The 12,615-nt window shown below is 34.9% G+C and overlaps 1 long non-coding RNA gene across 2 annotated transcripts in view; it reads left to right on the forward strand.

The window, feature by feature from the left end:
• Positions 1-12,615, forward strand: part of LOC102167790 (uncharacterized) — a 402,854-nt gene continuing 390,239 nt past the window's right edge. For both annotated transcript variants that reach the window (XR_002337630.2, XR_014823523.1), the window contains exons 1-2: positions 1-106; positions 2,965-3,076. This is a non-coding gene — a long non-coding RNA (uncharacterized LOC102167790). The remainder of the gene's footprint in view (positions 107-2,964; positions 3,077-12,615) is intronic.

The following is a 12,615-nucleotide window of genomic DNA, read 5'->3' on the forward strand; positions in this document are numbered from 1 at the left end:
GATAGTGGGAAAAATACCAGTGTTGGAACTACACAGAGTTTGATTTATATCGCAAAGCGAATTTTGCAAGTTTGGGGCTCTCCAATGAAAATTTTGCTGAGAAAAGGTAATTCCTCTCTCTTCCAAAGAAATATTATTTAAGCAGGAATGATGAAGGGACTGACAGGAATATTTTTTTATAAAAAGCTTGAATATCTGAATATGATTTTGACAGAGTCTTCTGTTATGCATTTTTATGGCTTGTATTCTGAAATATGGATGTTAAGTTTTTATGTTAGCTCTGTATTGACATGTTTTCTGGGTTCTCAAAGATGGGTATACTGATTTTTAATTCATAAAACTCAACTTGGAATAGTTTTGGCTTCAGGCAAGTCCATAAACTCCATGAGCCTCTGTTTTCTCATATTAAATCGAGACATTAATAGGAGATGGTATATGTAAAATGCTTTGTGCAATGCTCAGCACTCAGTTAATTGTAGGTAACGGTGGCCACTTTACTCTTTTTCATAAAAGCTCTATCACTTGTTTATTCTTTCATTCGGTAAGTTGTTTAAGCCTCTATTGCATGCCAAAAGCAATGCTAAAAGTTGCGGAAAGCGTGGCTCCTTAATTAGTAGAACTTGCTTTCTAGAAGTGGAGAAAAATAAATATACAAGACCATAAAAATAATGATATAATTATAGAAGTTTTGTGATAAGAGCTTCTAACAAAATAAGTTGTTATTTTGGAATAAGTTGTTATTTAGGAATAAGTTGGTGCCCTTCTCTAAAGAGATGTGACTTAGAAAGAAGTTTGAGGAATGGGAAGAGGTAAGCCAGATAAAGAGCAGAGGGGTCACCAGATGCAAAGTTTTGGAGGTGGGAACAAGCTTCACTGTTGTGCCTCTGAGCTCAGAGAAGTGGGCTGGGGCCATAACGCCAGGGTTTCTGAGGAGATGGATTGATACGTAGAAGAGTCTCTTAGGAGGTTTAGTCTGGGAAGTAGTACAATCCATTATTATTATTACTATTATTATTTGTCTTTTCGCCTTTTCTGGGGCCCTTCCCGAGGCATGTGGAGGTTCCCAGGCTAGGGGTCTAATCAGAGCCGTAGCTGCCGGCCTATGCCACAGCTCACGGCAACGCTGGATCCTTAACCCACTGAGCGAGGCCAGGGATCAAACCTGCAACCTCATGGTTCCTAGTCGGATTCGTTAACCACTGAGCCATGACAGGAACTCTGACCCACTGTTTTTTAAAGGTGTCTTTGGTACTATGTGGAGAATAGATTGAAGAGAGATGCGTGAAAAAGTGTTGAGATAGAAGGCACTTGAAAGTGAGTGCAGGTGAGGGATGCTGACAGTGTGGGTTCAAGTAGCAGCAATAGTCCTGGTCAGAAACCTTTGAGAATTGAACTCACAAGACTGCTTGATAGGTCAGGTGTGTGGGAGTGAAGGAGCAGCAGTCCTTGAACTAGTAAGACTCACCTCTCAGTCTCAGTTTGGTTACCTGTAGAAGCAATGACTCTGTATTACTGGTTGAGAGAGAGAGATATATATTTCAAGTCTGTTTAGTCAATTTAGATGTGTGAGAATTGGGTGTTATTTACTTATTTTATTTGAATGAATCCTGTCATTTTTCCAGTATTGTCCAGAATAGTTGAAGTGATTACTGACCAGAAGTGATAGGTGCAAAGACAACCAGGCAAGAGCCAGCCATTTCCCTTTGCAGTGCCTTGCTGCACCAGAATGGACAAAGGGAATAAAGGAAAAATCCTCCATGTTTTGAACCAAGTGGACAAAGCTAATAAAATCTCTACAACCAAATAGCATTATTCTATGAGAATTACCAAGGGCTGTGGGGGAGGGGAGATGGGGAGTCTTTTTTTAAGGGGTACATTTGGAAAGATAAACATGTTCTGGACTGATGCTGGTGGTTGCACAGTAATGTGAATGCCACTTAATGCCACTGAACTCTATGCTTAAAAGTGGTTAAAACGGCCAATTTTCTATGTATTTTGCCATGATTTTAAAAATTGCCAAAAGAGAGTGTATTTAAAGCCTTGTGTTGCCCAATTTTTTTCAAATGGCAGTATCAATCCTTATCAATCCATCATTCAAGGCATAAAAGGTTGTTGGGGCACAGAAACCATGGGCTGATTGATGTTTCCCATTGCACAGTAGCACAGGGCTGTGAAACGGCCAATAGCAGTGGGTCTTTTCTTAACATTTTGATATTTTGTTATTGGTTTTCTGTATTAATTTTCACTTTCTAAATCAGCACTGAAATATTATTTCGACTGCTGGGTTTTTTGGTTTGTTTGTTTTTGTTTGGTTCTCCAACTATTATGCCCATGGCCAGGACCTCAATGACCTCTTTGTTTATGGTTTGAAAGCCATCACTCAGCTGGTTAGTGGTCTTCCCGTACAACAAGCATCACTCAGAAACACATATGTTCTCAGGCTTACCCTGAGGAAGTAGAGACACTATTCTGTTGCTCCTAAACCTCCCTAATCCTGACAAAGGTGCCTGTTATGTCCTCTCATTCTACTCTCTTCCACCTGCCAGGATACAGCTGAGATGAGAAAGAGGTAGGAACCCATGGCTTGCACCAGTTTTCCTCACCCCGGCTTTCTCTTTTTGCCCCTATCCATGCCTATACTTCCCACTTGCCCATAAAGGACTTTGATAGCCTCTCTGTGGGCAAGAAAGTGACTTTTCATGTCTTTAGCCCACTGTCTATGGTTTTTAATGCTCTGGGACCTCTAATGTTCTGAGACCCTCTAAAATTTTATGCTGTGGGACCTCTAAGGTTGTTACATGGATCTTCAAAACAAGCTTTAGAAATGCCGTGAAAACCCCTTTATTTTTTTTTTCTGAAGTGCCTGTTTTCTATGTGTTAAAAGCACTTTGGCATTCAGGTTTTTAACCTGTGCTCTAGTTTCACAAAGTCCATTCAGAAACGTGTATGCTGTCTTTATTGTAGACTTTGCTGACTTTCCCAGAAGCAGCTGAATGCTTAGGAAGTGCGATGGGTTCAAGGAGCCTGGAGTGGCAGAGACAGCCATGAAATAGCTCCAATAGCATCATCCCACCAAGTAAGATTAAATAAAATTATGGTGAAATATAAAGTTCCCCAGCATGAACTCAACCTTCTGGTTTCTGGCTGTGACCAGTCCAGAAAGAACCAAGTTCTTCACTAAGAGATTGCATTGCCTGGTGTTTAAAGGCATGGGTTTGGGAATCAAATGACCTGGGTCTGACCCTCGCTCAGTTCATTCCACCCCTCCTATGATACACTGGAGTGTTATTTCATCCAAGCCTTTTTTTTTCTTCTTTACCCTTCCTGATAATTATAATGCTCAGTTTACAAGACACCTAGCTCACAGGAATATTTAGTAGTGAGGGTTAAACATGATCATACTTGCAAAGCACTGGGCATTGGTATTTGACCTATAGTAGGTGTTCAATAAATGATAGCTATTATTATTTTCTCCATTTATAACAGGAAAAAAGAATATCATCCATGGCTAATTCATAGTTGGTTGAAAGACCAAAATGATGTCATAAATATAAAATGGCATTACATATTATAAAAGGTTAGGTTAGGCCAATATTAGGGATTCCTTTGCAATGATTTCCAGGTATCATTCAGTGACTAATAACCGTAATTGTAGAGTACTCAAGAAATCAAAGCCTTTAACGATCTTGGGCTGTGTTGAGTTGTTCTGTGACTGTTGCAGGAGCCCACAGGTTTTTTGGATAATAATCCATGTATTTATCCATTCAGCAAATATTTAATGAGCATCTGCTATGTACAAGACATGATAATAGCATTGTTCTAAGGATATGATGGGTGGGTAAAGCTGCCAGACTATTTTAGGTTTTATGTAGGATAACTGTGAAACGACTATAGATATCCATCTAAGATATCCATCTAAGATCTGAAGTGGATAACTGAATGTAAGAGTCTAAGATTGTAGAAGGAATGAAGTCTGGTTTAGAAATATAAATTCAGGAATAATCAGAGTACATATATTTTACAAAGTCAAACAGTATCATCTAAAAATTTAATTCTAATATCCAAATTTAAAAAAAGATTTTTTTTCCTTAAAAGAAACAAGAGAGCAAGGGATCATATCCTGTTTTTATGCTGAAGTGTTGGGGGAGGGAGAGTTCCAGAAAGGAAGAAAAAAGTCGCTCTGGAGAGCACAAGAAAAAAAAACATTACTTGCCTACTTTTGTAATTTTTAATTTGGCTTTGAGTGGAAAAGAATATTTCATAAACTTAGCTAATGCTTAATAAATCCCTTCATTTGGACCCTGGTTCCCTACATAAAATCATAAAACAATGAAAAAGTATCCCAAATTATTATATGCTCTTTAGTAGGTAATGTGATAAAGAAGGAAAATAGAAATCACTCCAAATCTTACTGTTAAACATTATCATCATCACAGCATCGACAGATTTTCCACAGTTCCTTTTTCATAAGCTATATATATATTTTTTAAACATGATTTCAGTATTGCTATATTTTGAGTATACTATTCCATTTTTAGCTTGCTGTTATTTCAGAAGGTTCTCTAATCTTCAAAATAATTATTTTTAAAATTGGGTAAATGTTTGGTAGAGGAGATGTACAATGATCTATTTAACAATTCCTCAGTTACTAAAAATCAAAGTCTCCACTTTTCAATTAAGAGTATGCACATATGTGTTTATAGGCATATATATATTGCATGTATTACATGCATATATGTTTGACGTCATCTAATTATCTTTGAAAAAAATCCTAAAAGTGAAATTACTAAATCAAAGGAAATAAATATCTTAATATGCATGATTAAACTACCTTTGAGAAAGATGATATCAATTACACTTTAAACGTCAGAGAAGGTTCATTTCACAGTGCCTACATGAGAGTATTTGGTTGTTACTTGCTGATTAGAGAAACTATAATAGCACAATCTTTTTATTTTTGCTTTTTAGGGCCACACCTGTGGCATATGGAAGTTCCCAGGCTAGGGGTCACATCGGAGCTGCAGCTGCCAGCCTATGCCACAGTCACAGCAACACAGGATCCGAGCCGGGTCTACGACCTACACCAAAACTCACAGGAATGCTGGACCCTTAACCCACTGTGGGAGGCCAGGAATTAAACCTGCATCTTCATGGATACTAGTTGGGTTCATAACCCACTGAGCCACAACAGGAACTCCTAATAGCACAATCTTGCCTTTGCATTTTTTATTATGAGCAATGTTGAATGTACTTGTGAATGCTGATTTTCTTAGCAAATTTTCTCATAATTTAGCAAATATTTGTAATTTTATATCCTTGTTTCTTATATATTTCTCCTTATTAAATTATTTATAATTTCCAAAACATTGTTAAATAACAGTGGTCCTCGAGGCTGGTGCACAGAAGCAGAGTATCTGGATGCAAGTCTACGGTATACAATACAATAATTATTCTAGAGTAAGTTGGGAAAAAATTATATCAGTTATAGAGCAGATGTTAAAAGAAAAATATAAAATTACACATATCTATGGGTAGTTTAAATATGTCACTTGAAAAGAGATATTTACTCATGTTGGTTTTATCCTGAAATCATTTTTACCGATCTCAGTAGAGAATGAATGAGGTTTCCTGTGTATTTTGAACTAAATCAAATTAAAGGCTTTTCATCCAAAATGAATTCAGAACAATTCTGTAGATCATATCTTAACATGTATTTCTAGCTGTCACCATAATTTATAAAACCTGGTTTCTTCAACAAATCAACAGAGAAATTCTAAAGCCATGTATTCCTTTTTAACAATCCAAATAAGCATAGCACCATCTTATTGCTAATTTCCTTCTGAACAGCTCACATCTTTGTGATCCTTAACCAAACTGTTTGACCACTTTAAGTCAATAGAAGATGTTTCTGAAGCATTTTTTCACATTAAAAGGGTATATTATAGAATAGCTTTTATATGACCTTAAGTTATTCTTCATAATTTTTGGAATACTAAAAATGTCCTGTAAATTTTATACACATCCCTTCAAATTTGACTTTTCACTTCATCAACAGCCTAGGGAGTGTGTGGTAGAAAATGTAAATGCTCAGTGCTCTGCTGAGACACACATAAATATAGATTTGTTGGAATTACTACAGCTATCTGTCAGCCTCATGGCTTTTGGAGCCAAAATTCCCTAATTCCAAAATTATGAGCATGTGACAAAATCTGATTTATGCTGCTTTGTGAAACTGGGGCCTCCATATATACAAGGTAATAGACTGAAGAAATGGACTTGGGCAAATGAGAAGTGTACCCTAATTCGTCTTTTAGTGCTCATTTGAAAATGAAAGTCTTAGACTCATTCTGTTTTAGAGCTGGAAACATCTGAAAGACAATATATGAATCTTGCGGTTTTAGTCTCCGAGATATTTACAATGGAAATAGAGACAGAAATGTTTTTACTTGGCGTGAGCAGCCAGCCCACTTCGATTTTCTCTCTCCTCCTTTTGCTGGTTGGCAAGCCCACTCCCTCATATTCCACAACATCCTTGTTGTATTAGATTTTAGAGGGAGACTTTGAGTGGGACAGTCTTCCAGTTATATACTCCTAAGAAAATTGTTCAAATTCTCTGAACCTAAGTTTTCCCCTCTGTAAGATGGGGGGATGACAAAAGTACCAAATTAATTGAGTTATCATGTTAGTAAATCGTTTAAGTCAAGAATCTGATGATAATGCCAGTAAATATAACAGATTTCCTCCAGGCTGTAAACCAACTAGAGTTCCATGCAATTTAAAGACCCTCCCCCCAAAATGTATCTATTGCAATCATTTTGCCAAAACATACAGTTATAAAAACACTTTCATAGATATTAATTTCTCTTGTTCATATTAAGTATACAGTTCTAATATAGGGTAGTTTTTCTTTAAGTGGCATAAAAGCAGAGTATATAATAATTTTATGTGATAATAGTTATGAAAATTTTAATACTGTTTATATTTTAATGCATACACAAAATATATCTGGCACACCAAACCCTTGATTACATGGTGATGATAAGTTTTATGCATAAATTCATTTAATCAAGGAAAAAAAAAAGGTAGGCTAAAAATAATCAGTAAATAATAGTAGACTGCCATACAAACATGGCAAGAATTTTGAATTTGGTGAGTCATTCTGATTTGGAAAACATTAACCCTGAGGAATGGTAAAGGAAGTTAGAGATGATTATCACTGAGAATCTCAAAAGAGAATATGTAATCATTTTATATTATAGTTAAGGATTCATGTCAAAATAGGGTCTACCAGTGCTTTAAACGGTTCTCTGCATTTTCATTCTCCTTTTCTTAACTCAGTTGTTTGCTTCTTTTCTCAAGCCAAATTCTTTTCACTTTATACTGGCAACTTACAGGATAGATATTTTCTTTCTCCCCACAGGGAAAGGATTTATCTCCCATTACAAGTTAGTCGAGTCCAAATAAATGAAGATTTTTCTGGATAGTCTTCATATTATATAATCCAAGATAGGAGAGTGAAAATGAAGAGTTACAACTCATTTTCTAGATGAGGCAATAACTTGGGTAAACAATGAAGTTGTCAATGTAGAAGAAATTCTAGGCAATCCCAGAAAGCAAGTTTCGGTTTACACTCTTGTCTTCCTCTCACAGGGTCAGTCTCCAGGACTTTGGGCTAAAGAATTCTCATTAAGAGTCTATGGATAAAATAAAAACCTTAGTAATTTGGATAAAAGAATTCAGCCAGACAGTTTCATTTATTGTTTTCTCACAATAATATGAAAGTAAAAGTACAAATCAAAATTTTTTGAAAAAAAATTCTTGCTAATGCCCAGTTGTAATTTTTCAAAATTTTGCTCCAATTTTTTTCCCTATTTATTTTCACTTTTAGCAATTCAAAAACATGATTGAAAATGTGGTTAAGATTTAGTCTGAGGATCTATTTCTTGCTGAAAGAAATACAGCTTTTAGCTTAGGTTTCCTTTTTGAAAAAGCTCAAAGCAAATTTATTGGCAAAAATCTCCCTTTTGCCTAAGGCATAAACGAATGAAATTATGCCATATGAAAGAAATTATTAAATATTTTATTTTGCTTTTTTGAAAAAAGTCATGAGCAAACACTTACAAGGTTCTTCTTTATACTGAAGTTTATTTTTATAAACCTTGGCTAAAGCGTTTCTTGTTCTTCTCTTCCTAATTATGTTTCTTTAGTTTGTCTTCAGTGCTTACTAAAATTCAACAGATAATTAACCAGCCCCATTTTTCCAGGTTACATAAATGTATGATCCTGTACATGCTGCTAAAATCTTAGCCTCATGTCCTTGTCTTTTAATATTGTCTATTATCTCAGCTCTTTTCTGTAGAGGTAATATATATATTTATATAGAGTACTTTCTAGAGAAATGTGTGGCTATTGGCATAATCTTGGTTCCATGATAATTTACATTCTGGAGTAATAGAATTAGGCTTAAGGAATTTCTCACTGAAACACCATCTGAAAATATACATTTACTTTCATCAAATGAATAGGTCCCACTGGTAATTTCTTCTATATTTGATAGGGTAAAGCACTTCATATTTGAATGACTACCATATGTCATGTACTGTCATGGGCACTTTCTGTATGTTGTCCTCATTAAAATGTCACAACACCTCAATATTATGAGGTTCATCATACATGGGTTTAGGTGGCATATATTTCTGAAAACTTCAAAAACTTCTTTCACAAAACTGGTGGAATATAGAAGATAGATGGTCTCTTAGAAACTGTGTGTATCTGGGCATTTTTCCTTAATCATCCTAATATTAGTCGACTACTAATTTATAGTTACAGATGCCCACTTTGTAAATCATTTTCCATTTTGCTACTGAAATTAGTTTGGGGAGGTGCAGAAAAAAGATGGTTTGGACAATATTATTCTGTGCAATAATATGTGAAATGCAAATGATGGTCTTAAGAGGTCACACGCCCATCCCTCACCTTGCTCTAGGTAGACCCATCCAAGATTTGGGACGTAGAGGCAAAATCATGTTTGATTATTTTGCCTGAAGCAACTGTAGAACAAGCTGGAGATGAGAGGCCTGGTCATATTTTTTTTCTAGAGAATTGCTGAAGAGACCAATATCCAAAATCACGATCGAGGGCCAAAAATTAAGATGAAAATAAGCACAAAGATGGACTGAAATAGGAACAAATAAAAAAGTATTTGGGTTGATTTCTAGTCCTTGAGTGTTACTGATTGTCTTTTGTTGGCATTCACACAAGAGAAGAGTATCCAAGTTTAACTGTCTTAGACTTAGGGTCAGCTTTGAAGTTTATCTTCAATTGGCTTTTGGACTTGAGTTACATGTATTTGGTGTGTATGTGTAAGCATATATGTGTGCTGTGTACATGTGTGCATGCATGTGATATATTGCTAGGTGTGTACTTGTGCACGTGTGTTTGCATGTGTGTTCATGTGTGTATGTGCATGTGTATACATATATATGTTAGTAGAAACTTCTTTTTACTTGCTAGTCTTCATGACACAGAACAGGTATGCTTGCTATCAAATTTTGCTTTTAGGATCTACATAAAATTTTTGGATTTTGACAAATAGCTTGTAGTTTTCAAAATACAAGGTCTATGTTTGGAAGCAGTCTCAAATGTTTTTTTCATCAACTTTCAAAACAGTGATTATATTGAAACATTCAAATGAGCTGTGAATGGATTTTTGATTCTCCCTTAAATATCTGATTAAAATTTACTGCTATTACATTAAGCTAATTTAGAATGCTAAATTATATATTATATAACCATGGATATTATATAGTTTCTTATTTTCCTGATATCATTACCATCACTATCACAGTGTTTGCTTGTGTTCTTTTTGGAGGATTTGTTGATATTTAAGGTCATGCATTTGAGAAATAACTCATTATCTATGACTTTGAGACCGAGAAATGTTGTGCATCAAATTTAACCCGTATAAGACATTCATGAACTTTATATTGACCTGGACCCATGTAGATATGCTTCCATATGGCAGTTTTGATCTTGTCAAGATTCAGAGATACCCGATAGACACAGAAGACCAGATGGGAAGGAGCTTTGCTGACTTGATATAATTAATCTTCTTGGGATTCAAGCATAAAAATTAAAACCATAGTAAGGATTGCATATAGTTTGAATTAATTTAGATGATTTCTTATTAAATAAGTATGATTCCATTCCGCTTCTGAGTAAAATGGAGGGATGGTACCAGATTTTTCATTCCTGTCATCAACAACCAGATTCTGAACAAAAATATAAGAAATGAAATCAGATAAAATATAGCATAAGATGGTGATTTCTAACAGAAAGGAAAAAGAGAAAAAAATCCTATGATTGCCTTAGATTTCTATATTAGGCCCTTTCTAGACAATAGTGGAGGGTAGAACCCTTAAGCCAAAACACAACAGTTTTCCTTAGTTCAGGACACAGAGTTCAGTTTGGTGAACCTGAAGCAGCTGGAGTTGGATGGGCAGAGCATAGGCGAGAAGGAAATCATACTGAGAAAGACCTCCAGAGGTCTCTAAAGGGTTATCTTGAGTCTTTGGCATAATGCTTACCTTTTCAGGTGCAGGGTGGGAATCCTTGAGGCCACCAAAGGAAGAACACTAGTTCCAGGTAACTGTAAGTGGAGCAATTCCCAGAGGTCTCACAAAGCTGGGAAACCTTCAAGTTCCAACCAGCTAAAATGACACAACCTCATTAAGCAATGGACATTTGGTAGATAGCAAAGGATGACACCATAGTAGTAGGTACAATACACAAGTCCCAAATTCCTAAATCAAAGGTTAGTTAAGTTTTTCGCTATCACAGAAACCTGAGACCCAAAGGATAAAGCTTAACTTTGGCCAAAAAAAATTAAAATCTTTGACTCATATTAAAGAAATAAATATGTAAACATGACACATATTAAAGAAATAAATCTAAACATGCCACGACATTTAAAAGTATCAGAATGTGGTAAAAAAAATTACACCACACAGTCTGCTAGAGGGAGCAGGAAAATGTGACCCAAACCAGAAGAAAAATCATTCAATAAAAATAGACACAGAAATGACAGAGATGACAAGACTTGGGAAGTAGTTATTATAAACGTGTTAAATGATTTAAAACATAAAAGTAGGGAAATGGAATTTATCAAAGGACAACCAAATGCAAATTCTGGAGATTGAAAACACAACTAATACAAAAAATTCACCGAAGTGTTTAGTAGCAGATTGGATACTGCAGAAAAAAAAAAAAATAAGTAGGTTTGAAAACAGCAGTAGAATAGAAACTATCCAAACTTAAATGCAAAGAAAAATGAATTTAATTAATGGAGATGGAGTGATTTATAGGTCAAATTCAGCAGTCTAACTGGAAAAAAGGAAACAGGAGACAGAAAAAAATGTTTAAAGAAATAATGGTCAAAATTTGCCTATGTTTTCTTAGAAGTTTAAACCTAAAGAGCCAAGAAGCTCAATGAACTGAACTCAAAGAAAATTATGACAAGGCACATCATAATCAAACTTTAGAAAACCAATGATAAAGAGAAAAATCTTAAAAGCAGCCAGAGTAAAAGGCATATTAAATAAAGGGCAGCAAAAATAAGAAGCACTCCTAAGTTATCAGAAGTAATTCAAACCAGAATCTAATGAAACATCATTAAAGTGCCGAAAGAAAAAGTATACAGTTAACCTAGACTTCTATTTCCAATGAAGAAATTCTTAAAAAATAAAAATAATTTTTAGACAGATGAAATCTGAGAGAATTTGTTGCCAACAGACTTGTATTTCAAAAAAAAAAATGTTCAAGGAATACAGAAATTCTATATATGTGGAACAAATGTAAGACTTTGCTTTCTTGGTTTTGAAAATTTCTCAAAGATAATTGACCACTTAAAAATAGAAATAATGTATGGTATGGAAAGAATATGAGAGAATGCAGAGAAAAAAAAATCTATGACAACAAGAGCACAAAGGATGATAGTGGAGAAATGGAAGATTTTAGGTTGTACATGATATAAAGTGATGTTATTTGAAGGTGGATGGTGGCAGGTTAAAAGTGCACACTGTAACCTAGACTAACCACTCAGAAACATCCTATAAAGTTGTATTGTGGTGATCATTGTACAACTATAAATGTAGTAAATCCACTGAGTAATTAAAAAAAAATATAGCTAAGAAAATGATAGGTTGAGGGAGGAGATTCATTGGCATTCTAAAAAGAAACCCTATCTGAAAGAAGGCAAGAAAAGAGTCAGAGAACAAAGGACAGAAGTGACAAGCAGAAAACAATGAGTAAAATGACAGAGTGCAGCATTAAATGGTCATGTAATTGGGTATCTTGCTGTTAGCATGTATTTTGATGATCCAACATGATTATTAGTACTAACCATTACTTTCTTTAGTCATACTTGCCCCAAAATACATTTTGTTGCAATAAATTAATGCAGTTACCTAAGGGCACAATACTTGGGGAATGAAGCTCTAATTTTCCTGGGGATTAATTTCATGAAATATTAAATTTTTTAAATCATCAAGTGTAACTAAATTTTACAAAACCAAAATCACTTGAAAGTGAATAAAATTTCAAAAATGTAAAATGCTT

Source organism: Sus scrofa, chromosome 13, assembly GCF_054392235.1.
Source record: "Sus scrofa isolate SSC_HxYL_T2T_F1_AM1 chromosome 13, Sscrofa_HxYL_maternal_Yorkshire_Landrace_v2.0, whole genome shotgun sequence".
Classification (NCBI taxonomy): Eukaryota; Metazoa; Chordata; class Mammalia; order Artiodactyla; family Suidae; genus Sus; species Sus scrofa.